This window comes from Heptranchias perlo, chromosome 41, assembly GCF_035084215.1.
Source record: "Heptranchias perlo isolate sHepPer1 chromosome 41, sHepPer1.hap1, whole genome shotgun sequence".
Lineage (NCBI taxonomy): Eukaryota > Metazoa > Chordata > Chondrichthyes > Hexanchiformes > Hexanchidae > Heptranchias > Heptranchias perlo.
The window spans coordinates 16,811,758-16,831,356 of NC_090365.1; positions in this window are offsets into that span (position 1 = coordinate 16,811,758).

Consider the following 19,599-nt stretch of genomic DNA (forward strand, 5'->3'; position numbering starts at 1 on the left):
ACAGACCTGAATTCAGTGACTCTGTACAGGCCGGTAGTCAGTGACACTGTGCAGACCTAGAGTCAGTTTCTCGGTACAGACCGGTAGTCAGTGGCTCTGTGCAGACCGGGAGTCAGCGGTTCTGTACGGACCGGGAATCAGTGGCTCTGTGCAGACCGGGAGTTAGGGGTACTGTACGGACCGGCAGTCAGTGAGTCTGCACAGACTTGGAGCAAGTGAAGCTGTACGGACCGGGAGTCATTGACTCTGTAAAGACCGGGAATCATTGACTCTGTACAGACCGGGAGTCAGCGCCTCTGTACAGACTCATTACAGACCTGGACTCAGTTTCTCTGTACAGACCGGGAGTCAGTTACTCTGCACAGACCTGGAGTCGGCGAGTCTGCACAGACGGGGATTCAGTGACTCTGTACAGATGGGGAATCAGTTACTCTGGACAGACCTGAAGTCAGTTCGTCTGCAGAGAACGGGAGTCAGTGACTCTGTGCAGACCGGAAGTCAGTGACTCTGTCCAGACCGGGAGTCAGTGACTCTTTACAGACCAGGAGTCTGTGACTCTGTACAGACCGGGAGTCAGTGACTCTGCACAGACCGGGAGTCAGTGATTCTGTCCAGGCCTGGGGTCAGTGAGTCTGTACAGACCTGGAGCCAGTGACGCAGTACAGACCGGGAGTCATTGACTCTGTGCAGACCGGGAGTCAGCGATTCTGTCCAGGCCTGGGGTCAGTGAGTCTGTACAGACCGGGAGTCATTGACTCTGTACAGACCGGGAGTCAGTGACTCTGTACAGACCGGGTGTCTGCGACTCTGTACAGACCTCGAGTCAATGACTCTGTCGAGACCTGGAGTCAATTTCTCTGTGCAGACCAGGAGTCAGTGTCTCTGTACAGACCTGGAGTCAGTGTCTCTGTGCAGACCGGGAGTCGGTGATTCTGTATGGACCGTGAATCAGTGACTCTGTACAGAACGGGAGTCAGTGACTCTGCACAGACGGGGATTCGTTGATTATGTAGAGCCCGGGAGTCGGCGTCTCTGTACAGACCGGGAGTCAGTGACTCTGCACAGAACGGAAGTCAGTGACTCTGTACTGACCGGGAGTCAGTGACTCTGTACAGACCTGGAGTCAGTTTCTCTGTACAGAACGGGAGTCAGTGACTCTGTACAGACCGGGATTCGGTGACTCTGTACGACCTGGAGTCAGTGACTCTGTACAGACCGGATTCAGTTCCACTGTAATGACCGGGAGTCAGTGACTCTGCACAGAGCCCGGGAGTCGGCGTCTCTGTACAGATCTGGAGTCAGTGACTCTGTCCAGACCGGGAGTCAGTGACTCTGTACAGACCGGGAGTCAGTGACTCTGTACTGACCGGGAGTCAGTGACCGTGTACAGACCGGGAGTCAGTGATTCTGTCCAGGCCTGGAGTCAGTGAGTCTGTACAGACCTGGAGTCAGTGACTCTGTACAGACCGGGAGTCAGTGACTCTGTACTGACCGGGAGTCAGTGTCTCTGTCCAGACCGGGAGTCAGTGACTCTGTACAGACCGGGAGTCAGTGACTCTGTACTTACCGGGAGTCAGTGACTTTGTCCAGACCGGGAGTCAGTGACTCTGTACAGACCGGGAGTCAGTGACTCTGTACTGACCGGGAGTCAGTGACCCTGTACAGACCGGGAGTCAGTGATCCTGTCCAGGCCTGGAGTCAGTGAGTCTGTACAGACCTCGAGTCAATGACTCTGTACAGACCTGGAGTCAATTTCTCTGTGCAGACCTGGAGTCAGTGTCTCTCTACAGAACGGTTAGAATCATAGAATCATAGAAGTTACAACATGGAAACAGGCCCTTCGGCCCAACATGTCCATGTCGCCCAGTTTATACCACTAAGCTAGTCCCAATTGCCTGCACTTGGCCCATATCCCTCGATACCCATCTTCCCCATGTAACTGTCCAAATGCTTTTTAAAAGACAAAATTGTACCCGCCTCTACTACTGCCTCTGGCAGCTCGTTCCAGACACTCACCACCCTTTGAGTGAAAAAATTGCCCCTCTGGATCCTTTTGTATCTCTCCCCTCTCACCTTAAATCTGTGCCCCCTCGTTATAGACTCCCCTACCTTTGGGAAAAGATTTTGACTATCGACCTTATCTATGCCCCTCATTATTTTATAGACTTCTATAAGATCACCCCTTAACCTCCTACTCTCCAGGGAATAAAGTCCCAGTCTGTCTAACCTCTCCCTGTAAGTCAAACCATCAAGTCCCGGTAGCATCCTAGTAAATCTTTTCTGCACTCTTTCTAGTTTAATAATATCCTTTCTATAATAGGGTGACCAGAACTGTACACAGTACTCCAAGTGTGGCCTCACCAATGCCCTGTACAACTTCAACAAGACATCCCAACTCCTGCATTCAATGTTCTGACCAATGAAACCAAGCATGCTGAATGCCTTCTTCACCACCCTATCCACCTGTGACTCCACTTTCAAGGAGCTATGAATCTGTATTCCTAGATCTCTTTGTTCTATAACTCTCCCCAACGCCCTACCATTAACGGAGTAGGTCCTGGCCCGATTCGATCTACCAAAATGCATCACCTCACATTTATCTAAATTAAACTCCATCTGCCATTCATCGGCCCACTGGCCCAATTTATCAAGATCCCGTTGCAATCCTAGATAACCTTCTTCACTGTCCACAATGCCACCAATCTTGGTGTCATCTGCAAACTTACTAACCATGCCTCCTAAATTCTCATCCAAATCATTAATATAAATAACAAATAACAGCGGACCCAGCACCGATCCCTGAGGCACACCGCTGGACACAGGCATCCAGTTTGAAAAACAATCCTCGACAACCACCCTCTGTCTTCTGTCGTCAAGCCAATTTTGTATCCAATTGGCTACCTCACCTTGGATCCCATGAGATTTAACCTTATGTAACAACCTACCATGCGGTACCTTGTCAAATGCTTTGCTGAAGTCCATGTAGACCACGTCTACTGCACAGCCCTCATCTATCTTCTTGGTTACCCCTTCAAAAAACTCAATCAAATTCGTGAGACATGATTTTCCTCTCACAAAACCATGCTGACTGTTCCTAATTAGTCCCTGCCTCTCCAAATGCCTGTAGATTCTGTCCCTCAGAATACCCTCTAACAACTTACCCACTACAGATGTCAGGCTCACTGGTCTGTAGTTCCCAGGCTTTTCCCTGCCGCCCTTCTTAAACAAAGGCACAACATTTGCTACCCTCCAATCTTCAGGCACCTCACCTGTAGCGGTGGATGATTCAAATATCTCTGCTAGGGGACCCGCAATTTCCTCCCTAACCTCCCATAACGTCCTGGGATACATTTCACCAGGTCCCGGAGATTTATCTACCTTGATGCGCGTTAAGACTTCCAGCACCTCCCTCTCTGTAATATGTACACTCCTCAAGACATCACTATTTATTTCCCCAAGTTCCCTAACATCCATGCCTTTCTCAACCGTAAATACCGATGTGAAATATTCATTCAGGATCTCACCCATCTCTTGTGGTTCCGCACATAGATGACCTTGTTGATCCTTAAGAGGCCCTACTCTCTCCCTAGTTACCCTTTTGCCCTTTATGTATTTGTAGAAGCTCTTTGGATTCACCTTTGCCTGATCTGCCAAAGCAATCTCATATCCCCTTTTTGCCCTCCTGATTTCTCTCTTAACTCTACTCCGGCAATCTCTATACTCTTCAAGGGATCCACTTGATCCCAGCTGCCTATGCATGTCATATGCCTCCTTCTTATTTTTGACTAGTGCCTCAATCTCCCGAGTCATCCAAGGTTCCCTACTTCTACCAGCCTTGCCCTTCACTTTATAAGGAATGTGCTTACCCTGAACCCTGGTTAACACACTTTTGAAAGCCTCCCACTTACCAGACGTCCCTTTGCCTGCCAACAGACTCTCCCAATCAACTTCTGAAAGTTCCTGTCTAATACCATCAAAATTGGCCTTTCCCCAATTTAGAATTTTAACTTTTGGGCCAGACCTATCCTTCTCCATAGCTATCTTAAAACTAATGGAATTATGATCACTGGTCCCAAAGTGATCCCTCACTAACACTTCTGTCACCTGCCCTTCCTTATTTCCCAAGAGGAGGTCAAGTTTTGCCCCCTCTCTAGTCGGGCCATCCACATACTGAATGAGAAATTCCTCCTGAATACACTCAACAAATTTCTCTCCATCCAAGCCCCTAATGCTATGGCTGTCCCAGTCAATGTTGGGAAAGTTAAAGTCCCCTACTATTACCACCCTATTTTTCTTGCAGCTGTCTGTAATCTCCTTACATATTTGCTCCTCAATTTCCCGTTGACTATTTGGGGGTCTGTAGTACAATCCTATCAAAGTGATCTCTCCCTTCTTATTTTTCAGTTCTACCCATATGGACTCAGTGGGCGAACCCTCAGATATATCCCCTCTCACTACTGCCGTGATGTTCTCCCTAATCAAGAACGCAACTCCCCCTCCTCTCTTACCTCCTGCTCTATCTTTCCTATAGCATCTGTACCCTGGAACATTGAGCTGCCAGTCCTGCCCCTCCCTTATCCATGTTTCAGTAATAGCTATAACATCCCAGTCCCATGTACCCATCCATGCCCTGAGTTCATCTGCCTTGCCCATCAGACTTCTTGCATTGAAATAAATGCAGTTTAATCTAGACTTCCCTTGGTCTTTGCCCTGCTTTCTCAGACCATCTGTCCGGTCATGTTCTGTAAACTCTCCCTTACTGCCTTTTGTTTCTGTCACCACTTTATTTCCCACTGACTTCCTGCATCGGTTCCCATCCCCCTGCCACATTAGTTTAAACCCTCCCCAACAGCACTGGCAAACACTCCCCCTAGGACATTGGTTCCAGTCCTGCCCAGATGCAGACCGTCCAATTTGTACTGGTCCCACCTCCCCCAGAACCGGTTCCAATGGCCCAGGAATTTGAATCCCTCCAGCTTGCACCATCTCTCAAGCCACGTATTCATCTTAGCTATCCTGTCATTCCTACTCTGACTAACCCGTGGCACTGGTAGCAATCCTGAGATTACTACCTTTGAGGTCCTACTCTTTAGTTTAACTCCTAACTCCCTAAATTCAGCTTGTAGGACCTCATCCTGTTTTTTACCTATATCGTTGGTGCCTATATGCACCACGACAACTGGCTGTTCACCCTCCCCCTCCAGAATGTCCTGCAGCCGCTCCGAGACATCCTTGACCCTTGCACCAGGGAGGCAACATACCATCCTGGAGTCTCGGTTGCGTCCGCAGAAACGCCTGTCTATTCCCCTTACAATCGAGTCCCCTATCACTATAGCTCTGCCACTCTTTTTCCTGCCCTCCTGTGCAGCAGAGCCAGCCACGGTGCCATGAACCTGGCCACTGCCACCTTCCCCTGGTGAGCCATCTCCGCCAACAGTATCCAAAACGGTATACCTGTTTTGGAGGGAGATGACCGCAGGGGACCCCTGCACTGCCTTCCTACTCTTCCTCTGTCTGTTGGTCACCCATTCACTATCTCCTTCAGTAATTTTTATCTGCGGTGTGACCAACTCACTGAACGTGCTATCCACGACTTTCTCAGCATCGCGGATGCTCCAAAGTGAGTCCATCCGCAGCTCCAGAGCCGTCAAGCGGTCAAACAATAGCTGCAGCTGGACACACTTCCCGCAGGTGAAGGAATCAGGGATACAGGAAGGAGCCCTGAATTCCCACATCCCACAAGAGGAACATGACACGGCGCTGGGATCTCCTGCCATGACTTAACCCTTAAATTAGCTTAAGAACAACTACAATGTCAAGAGAAAAAAAAAGGAAAGAAAAACTACTTCCCACTAACTTTAAGGAGTTTACTCCTTTAAATTGTTCTCAATTTAGAGAATGTTAACTACACTAGGGACCTTGATTCACTAAAAAATAAACGCTACTTCCTATAAGACCTGCAGACCTTCCCTTTCCTTTTACTTCAGTTACTGTAGATAAGGAGAAATACTCACCTGAACCAACTCACCAATCAGGTGCCTCCCCTGTGTCGCGTCCCGATCTGATTCCTGACGTCACTTCGAACTCGGTCGCAGCTCCGCTCGGCTCCTCTCAGCGCTCTGAAATCCCGCCTTTTATCGGACGCTCCCTCCGCTCCGCTCGGCTCGGCTCCTCTCAGCGCTCTGAAATCCCGCCTTTTATCGGACGCTCCCTCCGCTCCGCTCGGCTCCTCTCAGCTGTTCTCAGCGCTCTGAAATCCCGCCTTTTATCGGACGCTCCCTCCGCTCGGCTCGGCTCCTCTCAGCTGTTCTCAGCGCTCTGAAATCCCGCCTTTTATCCGACGCTCCCTCCGCTCGGCTTGGCTCCTCTCAGCTGTTCTCAGCGCTCTGAAATCCCGCCTTTTATCGGACGCTCCCTCCGCTCGGCTCGGCTCCTCTCAGCTCAATTGTTCTGCGATTCTGTGCCGACAGGGCGTCAGTGACTCTGTACAGACCGGGAGTCAGTGACTCTGTACTGAGAGGAATCATTGATTATGTGCAGACCGGGATTCAGCAACACTGTACAGTCCTGTAGTCAATGTCTCTGTGCAGACCGGTTGTCGATGATTCTGTACGGACCGGGAATCAGTGACTCTGTACAGACCGGGAGTCAGTGACTCTGCATCGACCGGAATTCAGTTATTCTGTACTGACCGGGACTCAGTCACTCTGTACAGACCGGGAGTCAGTGATTCTGTCCAGACCTGGAGTCAGTGAGTCTGCACAGAACTGGAGCCAGTGACGCTGCACAGACCGGGAGTCATTGACTCTGTACAGACCTCGAGTCAGTGAATCTGTACATACCTGGAATCAGTGTCTCGGTGCAGACCGTGTGTCAGTTGTTCTGTACTGAACAGAAGTCTGTGATTCTGTGCACACCGAGAGTCAGTGAGTCTGTGCAGGCCGGGAGTCAGTGAGTCTGCACAGACGAGATTCAGTGACTCTGCACAGACTGGGAGTCAGTGACTCTGTACAGGCCGGGCGTCTGTGATTCTGGACGGACTGGGAATCAGCGAGTCTGTCAAGACCTGGAGTCAGTGACTCAGTACAGACGGGGAATCATTGATTATGTACAGACCTGGAGTCAGCGATTCTGTACAGACCTGGAGTCAGTGTCTCTGTGCAGACTCATTACAGACCTGGACTCATTTTCTCTGAACAGACCGGGAGTCAGTAACTCTGTACAGACCGGGAGTCAGTTACTCTGCACAGACCTGGAGTCGGCGAGTCTGCACAGACGGGGATTCAGTGATTCTGTACAGACGGGGAGTCAGTTACTCTGGACAGACCTGAAGTCAGTTCGTCTGCAGAGAACGGGAGTCAGTGACTCTGTGCAGACCAGGAGTCAGTGACTCTGTGCAGACCGGAAGTCATCGATTCTGTACGGATTGGAAATCAGAAACTCTACACAGAGTTTGAGTCACTAACGTTGTACAGACCGGGATTCAGTGAATCTATACGGACCTGGAGTCAGTGACTCTGTACAGACCTTGATTCAGTGTCTCTGGACAGACTGGTAGTCAGTGGCTCTGTGCAACGGGGAGTCAGTGTCTCTGTACAGACCGGTAATCAATGGCTCTCCGCAGACCGGGAGTCAGTGACTCGGTACAGACCGGGAGTCAGTGACTCTGTACAGACCGGGAGTCAGTGACTCAGTAGAGACGTGGAGTCAGTGACTTTGTACAGACCGGGAGTCAGTGACTTTGTCCAGACCGGGAGTCAGTGACTCTGTACAGACCGGGAGTCAGTGACTCTGTACTGACCGGGAGTCAGTGACCCTGTACAGACCGGGAGTCAGTGATCCTGTCCAGGCCTGGAGTCAGTGAGTCTGTACAGACCTGGAGCCATTGACGCTGTACAGACCTGGAGTCATTGACTCTGTACAGACCGGGTGTCTGCGACTCTGTGCAGACCTGGAATCAGTGTCTCTGTACAGACCGGGTGTCAATTGTTCTGCGATTCTGTGCCGACAGGGCGTCAGTGACTCTGTACAGGCCGGGAGTCAGTGACTCTGTACAGAGAGGAATCATTGATAATGTGCAGACCGGGATTCAGCAACACTGTACAGTCCTGTAGTCAATGTCTCTGTGCAGACCGGTTGTCGATGATTCTTTACGGACCGGGAATCAGTGACTATGAACAGACCGGGAGTCAGTGACTCTGCATCGACCGGAATTCAGTTATTCTGTGCAGACCGGGAGTCAGTGACTCTGTACAGACCGGGAGTCAGTGATTCTGTCCAGACCTGGAGTCAGTGAGTCTGCACAGACCTGGAGCCAGTGACGCTGCACAGACCTGGAGTCATTGACTCTGTACAGACCTGGAGTCAGTGTCTCGGTGCAGACCGTGTGTCAGTTGTTTTGTACTGAACAGAAGTCTGTGATTCTGGGCAGACCGGGAGTCAGTGTTTCTGTACAGACCGGGAGTCGGCGACTCTGTATGCTCCGGAAGTCAGTGAGTCTGTGCAGGCCGGGAGTCAGTGACTCTGTACAGGCCGGGCGTCTGTGATTCTGGACGGACTGGGAGTCAGCGAGTCTGTCAAGACCTGGAGTCAGTGACTCTGTACAGACGGGGAATCATTGATTATGTACAGACCTGGAGTCAGCGATTCTGTACAGACCTGGAGTCAGTGTCTCTGTGCAGACCGGGAGTCGGTGATTCTGTATGGACCGGGAATCAGTGCCTCTGTACAGAACGGGAGTCAGTGACTCTGTGCAGACCGGGATTCGGTGAGTCTGTACGAGCTGGAGTCAGTGACTCTGTACAGACAGGGTTGCATTGACTCTGTACAGACCTGAATTCAGTGACTCTGTACAGGCCGGTAGTCAGTGACACTGTGCAGACCTAGAGTCAGTTTCTCGGTACAGACCAGTAGTCAGTGGCTCTGTGCAGACCGGGAGTCAGTGGTTCTGTACGGACCGGGAATCAGTGGCTCTGTGCAGACCGGGAGTTAGGGGTACTGTACGGACCGGCAGTCAGTGAGTCTGCACAGACTTGGAGCAAGTGAAGCTGTACAGACCGGGAGTCATTGACTCTGTAAAGACCGGGAATCATTGACTCTGTACAGACCGGGAGTCAGCGACTCTGTACAGACTCATTACAGACCTGGACTCAGTTTCTCTGAACAGACGGGGATTCAGTGACTCTGTACAGACGGGGAGTCAGTTACTCTGGACAGACCTGAAGTCAGTTCGTCTGCAGAGAACGGGAGTCAGTGGTTCTGTGCAGACCAGGAGTCAGTGACTCTGTGCAGACCGGAAGTCATCGATTCTGTACGGATTGGAAATCAGAAACTCTGCACAGAGTTTGAGTCACTAACGTTGTACAGACCGGGATTCAGTGAATCTATACGGACCTGGAGTCAGTGACTCTGTACAGACCTTGATTCAGTGTCTCTGGACAGACTGGTAGTCAGTGGCTCTGTGCAACGGGGAGTCAGTGTCTCTGTACAGACCGGTAATCAATGGCTCTCCGCAGACCGGGAGTCAGTGACTCGGTACAGACCGGGAGTCAGTGACTCTGTACAGACCGGGAGTCAGTGACTCAGTAGAGACGTGGAGTCAGTGACTTTGTACAGACCGGGAGTCAGTGACTTTGTCCAGACCGGGAGTCAGTGACTCTGTACAGACCGGGAGTCAGTGACTCTGTACTGACCGGGAGTCAGTGACCCTGTACAGACCGGGAGTCAGTGATCCTGTCCAGGCCTGGAGTCAGTGAGTCTGTACAGACCTGGAGCCATTGACGCTGTACAGACCTGGAGTCATTGACTCTGTACAGACCGGGTGTCTGCGACTCTGTGCAGACCTGGAATCAGTGTCTCTGTACAGACCGGGTGTCAATTGTTCTGCGATTCTGTGCCGACAGGGCGTCAGTGACTCTGTACAGGCCGGGAGTCAGTGACTCTGTACAGAGAGGAATCATTGATAATGTGCAGACCGGGATTCAGCAACACTGTACAGTCCTGTAGTCAATGTCTCTGTGCAGACCGGTTGTCGATGATTCTTTACGGACCGGGAATCAGTGACTATGAACAGACCGGGAGTCAGTGACTCTGCATCGACCGGAATTCAGTTATTCTGTGCAGACCGGGAGTCAGTGACTCTGTACAGACCGGGAGTCAGTGATTCTGTCCAGACCTGGAGTCAGTGAGTCTGCACAGACCTGGAGCCAGTGACGCTGCACAGACCTGGAGTCATTGACTCTGTACAGACCTGGAGTCAGTGTCTCGGTGCAGACCGTGTGTCAGTTGTTTTGTACTGAACAGAAGTCTGTGATTCTGGGCAGACCGGGAGTCAGTGTTTCTGTACAGACCGGGAGTCGGCGACTCTGTATGCTCCGGAAGTCAGTGAGTCTGTGCAGGCCGGGAGTCAGTGACTCTGTACAGGCCGGGCGTCTGTGATTCTGGACGGACTGGGAGTCAGCGAGTCTGTCAAGACCTGGAGTCAGTGACTCTGTACAGACGGGGAATCATTGATTATGTACAGACCTGGAGTCAGCGATTCTGTACAGACCTGGAGTCAGTGTCTCTGTGCAGACCGGGAGTCGGTGATTCTGTATGGACCGGGAATCAGTGCCTCTGTACAGAACGGGAGTCAGTGACTCTGTGCAGACCGGGATTCGGTGAGTCTGTACGAGCTGGAGTCAGTGACTCTGTACAGACAGGGTTGCATTGACTCTGTACAGACCTGAATTCAGTGACTCTGTACAGGCCGGTAGTCAGTGACACTGTGCAGACCTAGAGTCAGTTTCTCGGTACAGACCAGTAGTCAGTGGCTCTGTGCAGACCGGGAGTCAGTGGTTCTGTACGGACCGGGAATCAGTGGCTCTGTGCAGACCGGGAGTTAGGGGTACTGTACGGACCGGCAGTCAGTGAGTCTGCACAGACTTGGAGCAAGTGAAGCTGTACAGACCGGGAGTCATTGACTCTGTAAAGACCGGGAATCATTGACTCTGTACAGACCGGGAGTCAGCGACTCTGTACAGACTCATTACAGACCTGGACTCAGTTTCTCTGAACAGACGGGGATTCAGTGACTCTGTACAGACGGGGAGTCAGTTACTCTGGACAGACCTGAAGTCAGTTCGTCTGCAGAGAACGGGAGTCAGTGGTTCTGTGCAGACCAGGAGTCAGTGACTCTGTGCAGACCGGAAGTCATCGATTCTGTACGGATTGGAAATCAGAAACTCTGCACAGAGTTTGAGTCACTAACGTTGTACAGACCGGGATTCAGTGAATCTATACGGACCTGGAGTCAGTGACTCTGTACAGACCTTGATTCAGTGTCTCTGGACAGACTGGTAGTCAGTGGCTCTGTGCAACGGGGAGTCAGTGTCTCTGTACAGACCGGTAATCAATGGCTCTCCGCAGACCGGGAGTCAGTGACTCGGTACAGACCGGGAGTCAGTGACTCTGTACAGACCGGGAGTCAGTGACTCAGTAGAGACGTGGAGTCAGTGACTTTGTACAGACCGGGAGTCAGTGACTTTGTCCAGACCGGGAGTCAGTGACTCTGTACAGACCGGGAGTCAGTGACTCTGTACTGACCGGGAGTCAGTGACCCTGTACAGACCGGGAGTCAGTGATCCTGTCCAGGCCTGGAGTCAGTGAGTCTGTACAGACCTGGAGCCATTGACGCTGTACAGACCTGGAGTCATTGACTCTGTACAGACCGGGTGTCTGCGACTCTGTGCAGACCTGGAATCAGTGTCTCTGTACAGACCGGGTGTCAATTGTTCTGCGATTCTGTGCCGACAGGGCGTCAGTGACTCTGTACAGGCCGGGAGTCAGTGACTCTGTACAGAGAGGAATCATTGATAATGTGCAGACCGGGATTCAGCAACACTGTACAGTCCTGTAGTCAATGTCTCTGTGCAGACCGGTTGTCGATGATTCTTTACGGACCGGGAATCAGTGACTATGAACAGACCGGGAGTCAGTGACTCTGCATCGACCGGAATTCAGTTATTCTGTGCAGACCGGGAGTCAGTGACTCTGTACAGACCGGGAGTCAGTGATTCTGTCCAGACCTGGAGTCAGTGAGTCTGCACAGACCTGGAGCCAGTGACGCTGCACAGACCTGGAGTCATTGACTCTGTACAGACCTGGAGTCAGTGTCTCGGTGCAGACCGTGTGTCAGTTGTTTTGTACTGAACAGAAGTCTGTGATTCTGGGCAGACCGGGAGTCAGTGTTTCTGTACAGACCGGGAGTCGGCGACTCTGTATGCTCCGGAAGTCAGTGAGTCTGTGCAGGCCGGGAGTCAGTGACTCTGTACAGGCCGGGCGTCTGTGATTCTGGACGGACTGGGAGTCAGCGAGTCTGTCAAGACCTGGAGTCAGTGACTCTGTACAGACGGGGAATCATTGATTATGTACAGACCTGGAGTCAGCGATTCTGTACAGACCTGGAGTCAGTGTCTCTGTGCAGACCGGGAGTCGGTGATTCTGTATGGACCGGGAATCAGTGCCTCTGTACAGAACGGGAGTCAGTGACTCTGTGCAGACCGGGATTCGGTGAGTCTGTACGAGCTGGAGTCAGTGACTCTGTACAGACAGGGTTGCATTGACTCTGTACAGACCTGAATTCAGTGACTCTGTACAGGCCGGTAGTCAGTGACACTGTGCAGACCTAGAGTCAGTTTCTCGGTACAGACCAGTAGTCAGTGGCTCTGTGCAGACCGGGAGTCAGTGGTTCTGTACGGACCGGGAATCAGTGGCTCTGTGCAGACCGGGAGTTAGGGGTACTGTACGGACCGGCAGTCAGTGAGTCTGCACAGACTTGGAGCAAGTGAAGCTGTACAGACCGGGAGTCATTGACTCTGTAAAGACCGGGAATCATTGACTCTGTACAGACCGGGAGTCAGCGACTCTGTACAGACTCATTACAGACCTGGACTCAGTTTCTCTGAACAGACGGGGATTCAGTGACTCTGTACAGACGGGGAGTCAGTTACTCTGGACAGACCTGAAGTCAGTTCGTCTGCAGAGAACGGGAGTCAGTGGTTCTGTGCAGACCAGGAGTCAGTGACTCTGTGCAGACCGGAAGTCATCGATTCTGTACGGATTGGAAATCAGAAACTCTGCACAGAGTTTGAGTCACTAACGTTGTACAGACCGGGATTCAGTGAATCTATACGGACCTGGAGTCAGTGACTCTGTACAGACCTTGATTCAGTGTCTCTGGACAGACTGGTAGTCAGTGGCACTGTGCATACGGGGAGTCAGTGTCTCTGTACAGACCGGTAATCAATGGCTCTCCGCAGACCGGGAGTCAGTGACTCGGTACAGACCGGGAGTCAGTGACTCTGTACAGACCGGGAGTCAGTGACTCAGTACAGACGTGGAGTCAGTGACTCTGTACAGACCGGGAGTCAGTGACTCTGTACTGACCGGGAGTCAGTGCCTTTGTCCAGACCGGGAGTCAGTGACTCTGTACAGACCGGGAGTCAGTGATCCTGTCCAGGCCTGGAGTCAGTGAGTCTGTACAGACCTGGAGCCATTGACGCTGTACAGACCGGGAGTCATTGACTCTGGACAGACCGGTTGTCTGATTCTCTGTACAGACCTGGAGTCAGTTTCTCTGTACAGACCGGGAGTCAGTGACTCTGTACAGACCGGGAGTCAGTGATTCTGTCCAGACCTGGAGTCAGTGAGTCTGCACAGACCTGGAGCCAGTGACGCTGCACAGACCGGGAGTCAGTGACTCTGTACAGACCTGGAATCAGTGTCTCGGTGCAGACCGTGTGTCAGTTGTTCTGTACTGAACAGAAGTTTGTGATTCTGTGCAGACCGGGAGTCAGTGTTTCTGTGCAGACCGGGAGTCGGCGACTCTGTATGGTCCGGAAGTCAGTGAGTCTGTGCAGGCCGGGAGTCAGTGAGTCTGCACAGACCTGGAGACAGTGACGCTGCACAGACCGGGAGTCAGTGACTCTGTACAGACCTGGAGTCAGTGTCTCGGTGCAGACCGTGTGTCAGTTGTTCTGTACTGAACAGAAGTCTGTGATTCTGTGCAGACCGGGAGTCAGTGTTTCTGTACAGACCGGGAGTCGGCGACTCTGTATGGTCCGGAAGTCAGTGAGTCTGTGCAGGCCGGGAGTCAGTGAGTCTGCACAGACGAGATTCAGTGACTCTGCACAGACTGGGAGTCAGTGACTCTGTACAGGCCGGGCGTCTGTGATTCTGGACGGACTGGGAGTCAGCGAGTCTGTCAAGTCCTGGAGTCAGTGACTCTGTACAGACGGGGAATCATTGATTATGTACAGACCTGGAGTCAGCGATTCTGTACAGACCTGGAGTCAGTGTCTCTGTGCAGACCTGGAGTCGGTGATTCTGTATGGACCGGGAATCAGTGACTCTGTACAGAACGGGAGTCAGTGACTCTGTGCAGACCGGGATTCGATGACTCTGTACGACCTGGAGTCAGTGACTCTGTACAGACCAGGTTGCATTGACTCTGTACAGACCTGAATTCAGTGACTCTGTACAGGCCGGTAGTCAGTGACACTGTGCAGACCTAGAGTCAGTTTCTCGGTACAGACCGGTAGTCAGTGGCTCTGTGCAGACCGGGAGTCAGCGGTTCTGTACGGACCGGGAATCAGTGGCTCTGTGCAGACCGGGAGTTAGGGGTACTGTACGGACCGGCAGTCAGTGAGTCTGCACAGACTTGGAGCAAGTGAAGCTGTACGGACCGGGAGTCATTGACTCTGTAAAGACCGGGAATCATTGACTCTGTACAGACCGGGAGTCAGCGCCTCTGTACAGACTCATTACAGACCTGGACTCAGTTTCTCTGTACAGACCGGGAGTCAGTTACTCTGCACAGACCTGGAGTCGGCGAGTCTGCACAGACGGGGATTCAGTGACTCTGTACAGATGGGGAGTCAGTTACACTGGACAGACCTGAAGTCAGTTCGTCTGCAGAGAACGGGAGTCAGTGACTCTGTGCAGACCGGAAGTCATCGATTCTGGACGGATTGGAAATCAGAAACTCTGCACAGAGTTTGAGTCACGAACGTTGTACAGACCGGGATTCAGTGAATCTATACGGACCTGGAGTCAGTGACTCTGTACAGACCTTGATTCAGTGTCTCTGTACAGACCGGTAATCAATGGCTCTCCGCAGACCGGGAGTCAGTAACTCTGTACAGACCGGGAGTCAGTGATTCTGTCCAGACCTGGAGTCAGTGAGTCTGCACAGACCTGGAGCCAGTGACGCTGCACAGACCGGGAGTCAGTGACTCTGTACAGACCTAGAGTCAGTGTCTCGGTGCAGACCGTGTGTCAGTTGTTCTGTACTGAACAGAAGTCTGTGATTCTGTGCAGACCGGGAGTCAGTGTTTCTGTACAGACCGGGAGTCGGCGACTCTGTATGGTCCGGAAGTCAGTGAGTCTGTGCAGGCCGGGAGTCAGTGAGTCTGCACAGACGAGATTCAGTGACTCTGCACAGACTGGGAGTCAGTGACTCTGTACAGGCCGGGCGTCTGTGATTCTGGACGGACTGGGAGTCAGCGAGTCTGTCAAGTCCTGGAGTCAGTGACTCTGTACAGACGGGGAATCATTGATTATGTACAGACCTGGAGTCAGCGATTCTGTACAGACCTGGAGTCAGTGTCTCTGTGCAGACCTGTCGTCGGTGATTCTGTATGGACCGGGAATCAGTGACTCTGTACAGACCGGGAGTCAGCAACTCTGTACAGACTCATTACAGACCTGGACTCAGTTTCTCTGTACAGACCGGGAGTCAGTTACTCTGCACAGACCTGGAGTCGGCGAGTCTGCACAGACGGGGATTCAGTGACTCTGTACAGACGGGGAATCAGTTACTCTGGACAGACCTGAAGTCAGTTCGTCTGCAGAGAACGGGAGTCAGTGACTCTGTGCAGACCAGGAGTCAGTGACTCTGTGCAGACCGGAAGTCATCGATTCTGTACGGATTGGAAATCAGAAACTCTGCACAGAGTTTGAGTCACTAACGTTGTACAGACCGGGATTCAGTGAATCTATACGGACCTGGAGTCAGTGACTCTGTACAGACCTTGATTCAGTGTCTCTGGACAGACTGGTAGTCAGTGGCTCTGTGCATACGGGGAGTCAGTGTCTCTGTACAGACCGGTAATCAATGGCTCTCCGCAGACCGGGAGTCAGTGACTCTGTGCAGACCGGGAGTCAGTGACTCTGTGCAGACCGGGATTCAGTGTCTCTGGACAGACTGGTAGTCAGTGGCTCTGTGCAAACGGGGAGAGAGCTTCTCTGTACAGACTGGTAGTCAGTGACCCTGCACAGACCGGGAGTCAGTGATCCTGTCCAGGCCTGGAGTCAGTGAGTCTGTACAGACCTGGAGCCATTGACGTTGTACAGACCGGGAGTCATTGACTCTGGACAGACCGGGTGTCAGCGACTCGGTACAGACGGGGAATCATTGATGAAGTACAGACATGGAGTCAGAGTCTCAGTACAGACGTGGAGTCACTGACTCTGTACAGACCTGGAGGCAGTGACTGTGTCCAGACTTGGAGTCAGTGAGTCTGTACAGACCTGGAGCCAGTGACGCTGCACAGACCGGGAGTCGGTGACTCTGTACAAACCTGGAGTCAGTGTCTCTGTACAGACCGGAAGTCAGTTACTCAGTACAGACCTGGACACATTGACTCTGCACAGAGCAGGATTCAGTGGCTCGAACAGACCTGGAGTCAGTGACTCTGTACAGACGGGGAATCATTGATTATGTACAGACCTGGAGTCAGCGATTCTGTACAGAAAGGGAGTCAGTGACTCTGTGCAGACCGTGATTCGGTGACTCTGCACGACCTGGAGTCAGTGACTATGCACAGACCGGTAGTCAGTGGCTCTGTGCAGACTGGGAGTCAGTGGTTCTGTACGGACCGGGAATCAGTGGCTCTGTGCAGACCGGGAGATAGTGGTACTGTACAGACCGGCAGTCAGTGAGTCTGCGCAGAAATGGAGCCAGTGAAGCTGTACAGACCGGGAGTCAGTGACCCTGTACAGACCGGGAGTCATTGACTCTGTACAGACCGGGAGTCAGCGACTCTGTACAGACTCTGTACAGACCTGGACTCAGTTTATCTGAAGAGACCGGGAGTCAGTGACTCTGTACAGAACGGGAGTCAGTGTGTCTGTACAGACCGATGTCAGTGTTTCTGTACAAACCGGGAGTTGGTGACTCTGTACGGACCGTGAATCAGTGACTCTGTACAGACCTTGAGTCAGTGAGTCTGCACAGACCTGGAGCAAGTGACGCTGTACAGACCGGAAGTCAGTGACTCGGTACAGACCAGGAGTCAGTGAATCTTTACAGACCTGGAGTCAGTGAGTCTGTACAGACGAAAGTCAATGCCTCTGTAAAGACTTGGAGTAAATGACTCTGTACAGGCCGGGCGTCTGTGATTCTGGACGGAACGGGAGTCAGTGACTCTGTACAGACCGGGAGTCAGTGACGTTGGCCAGACTGGGAGTCAGTGACTCTGTCCACACCTGGAGTCAGTGACTATGCACAGACCGGGAGACAGTTACTCTGTATAGAACCGGAGTCAGTGACTCTGTATCGACGGGAATCAGTGACTCTTTTCAGACAGTGAGTCAGTGAGTCTGTACAGACCTGGAGTCAGTCACTCTGCACAGACCGGCAGTCAGTGTCACTGTGTAGACCGAGAGTCAGTGACTCTGTGCAGACCGGAATCAGTGACTCTGTATAGACAGGGAGTCCGTGAATCTGAACATGCCGAGAGTCAGTGGCTCTGTACTGACCAGGAGTCAGTGACTGTGTACAGACCTGGAGTCAGTGCCTCTGTACAGACCGGTCGTCAGTGTCTCTGTGCAGACCGGGAGTCAATGTCTCTGTGCAGACCGGGAGTCAGTGACTCTGTATAGACGGGGAATTATTGATTATGTGCACATCTGGAGTCAGCGACTCTGTGCAGACCGGGAGTCAGTGACTCTGTACAGACCGAGAGTCAGTAACTCTGAACAGACGGAGAGTTACTGATTGTGTACTACCGGGTGTCAGTGACGCTGTCCGACGAGAGTCACTGACTCTGTGCAGATGTGGAGTCAGTGACTCTGCACAGACCGGGAGACAGTTACTCTGTATAGAACCGGAGTCAGTGACTCTGTGCAGGCCGGCAGTTAGTGACTTTGTACGGACCGGAATCAGTGATTCTGTACAGACAGGGAGTCCGTGAATATGTACAGGACGGGAGTCAGTCACCCTGTGCAGACCTGGAGTCAGTTACTCTGTATAGAACCGGAGTCATTGACTCTGTACAGGCCGGGAGTTTGTGACTCTGTACGGAACGGAATCAGTGATTCTGTAAAGAAAGGGAGTCAGTGGCTCTGTACAGACCTGGAGTCAGTGACTCTGTACAGACCTTAAGTCAGTGACGCTATGCAGACCGGGAGTCTGTGATTCTGTACACACCTGGAGTCAGTGACTCTGCACAGACAGGGAGTCAGTGACTCTGTCCAGACCTGGGGACAGTGAGTCTGTACAGACCTGGAGCCAGTGACGCAGCACAGACCTGGAGTCAGTGTCTCTTTACAGACCGAGAATCAGTAACTCTGAACAGACCGAGAGTCACTGACTGTACGAGCGGGAGTCAGTGACGCTGTACGACGGGGAGTCAGTGACTCTGTATAGAACCGGAGTCACTGACTCTGTACAGACCGGGAGTTAGTGACTCTGTACGTACCGGAATCAGTGATTCTGTGCAGACTGGGAGTCAGTGTATCTGTACAGGACGAGAGTCAGTCACTCTGTACAGAACTGGATTCAGTTACTCTGTACAGACCGGGAGTCAGTGAATCTGTACAGACCGGAAGTCAATTAATCTTTACAGACCGGGAGTCAGTGACTCTCCACAGTTCGGGAGGCAATGATTCTGTACAGACCGGGAGACAGTGAGTCTTCATAGACCCGGAGTCAGTAACTCTGAACGGACCGAGAGTTAGCCACTCTGTTCAGAGCTGGAGTAGTGACTCTGCACAGACCGGGAGTCAGTGACCTTGTAAAGACCGTAATCAGTGACACTGTACAGACAGTGAGTCAATGAATCTGGACAGACCTGGATTTAGTGGCTCTGCACCGACCGAGTGTCAGTGCCTCTGTACATTCCGGGTGTCAAAGATTCTGTACAGACTGGAAGTCAGTGACTCTGTACAGGCCGGGGAGTCAGTGACTCTGCACAGACCTGGAGACAGTGTCTCTGGACAGACCGGCTGTCAGTGACTCTGCACAGAGCGGGTGTCAATGATTCAGTACAGACAGGGAGTCAGTGACTCTGTACAGACCGGTAGTCAGTGATTCTGTACAGACCTGGAGTCAGTGCCACGATACGGACCGAACGTCAGTGTCTCTGTACAGACCGGTAATCAATGGCTCTCCGCAGACCGGGAGTCAGTGACTCGGTACAGACCGGGAGTCAGTGACTCTGTACAGACCGGGAGTCAGTGACTCAGTACAGACGTGGAGTTAGTGACTCTGTACAGACCTGGAGTCAGTGACTCTGTACTGACCGGGAGTCAGTGCCTTTGTCCAGACCGGCAGTCAGT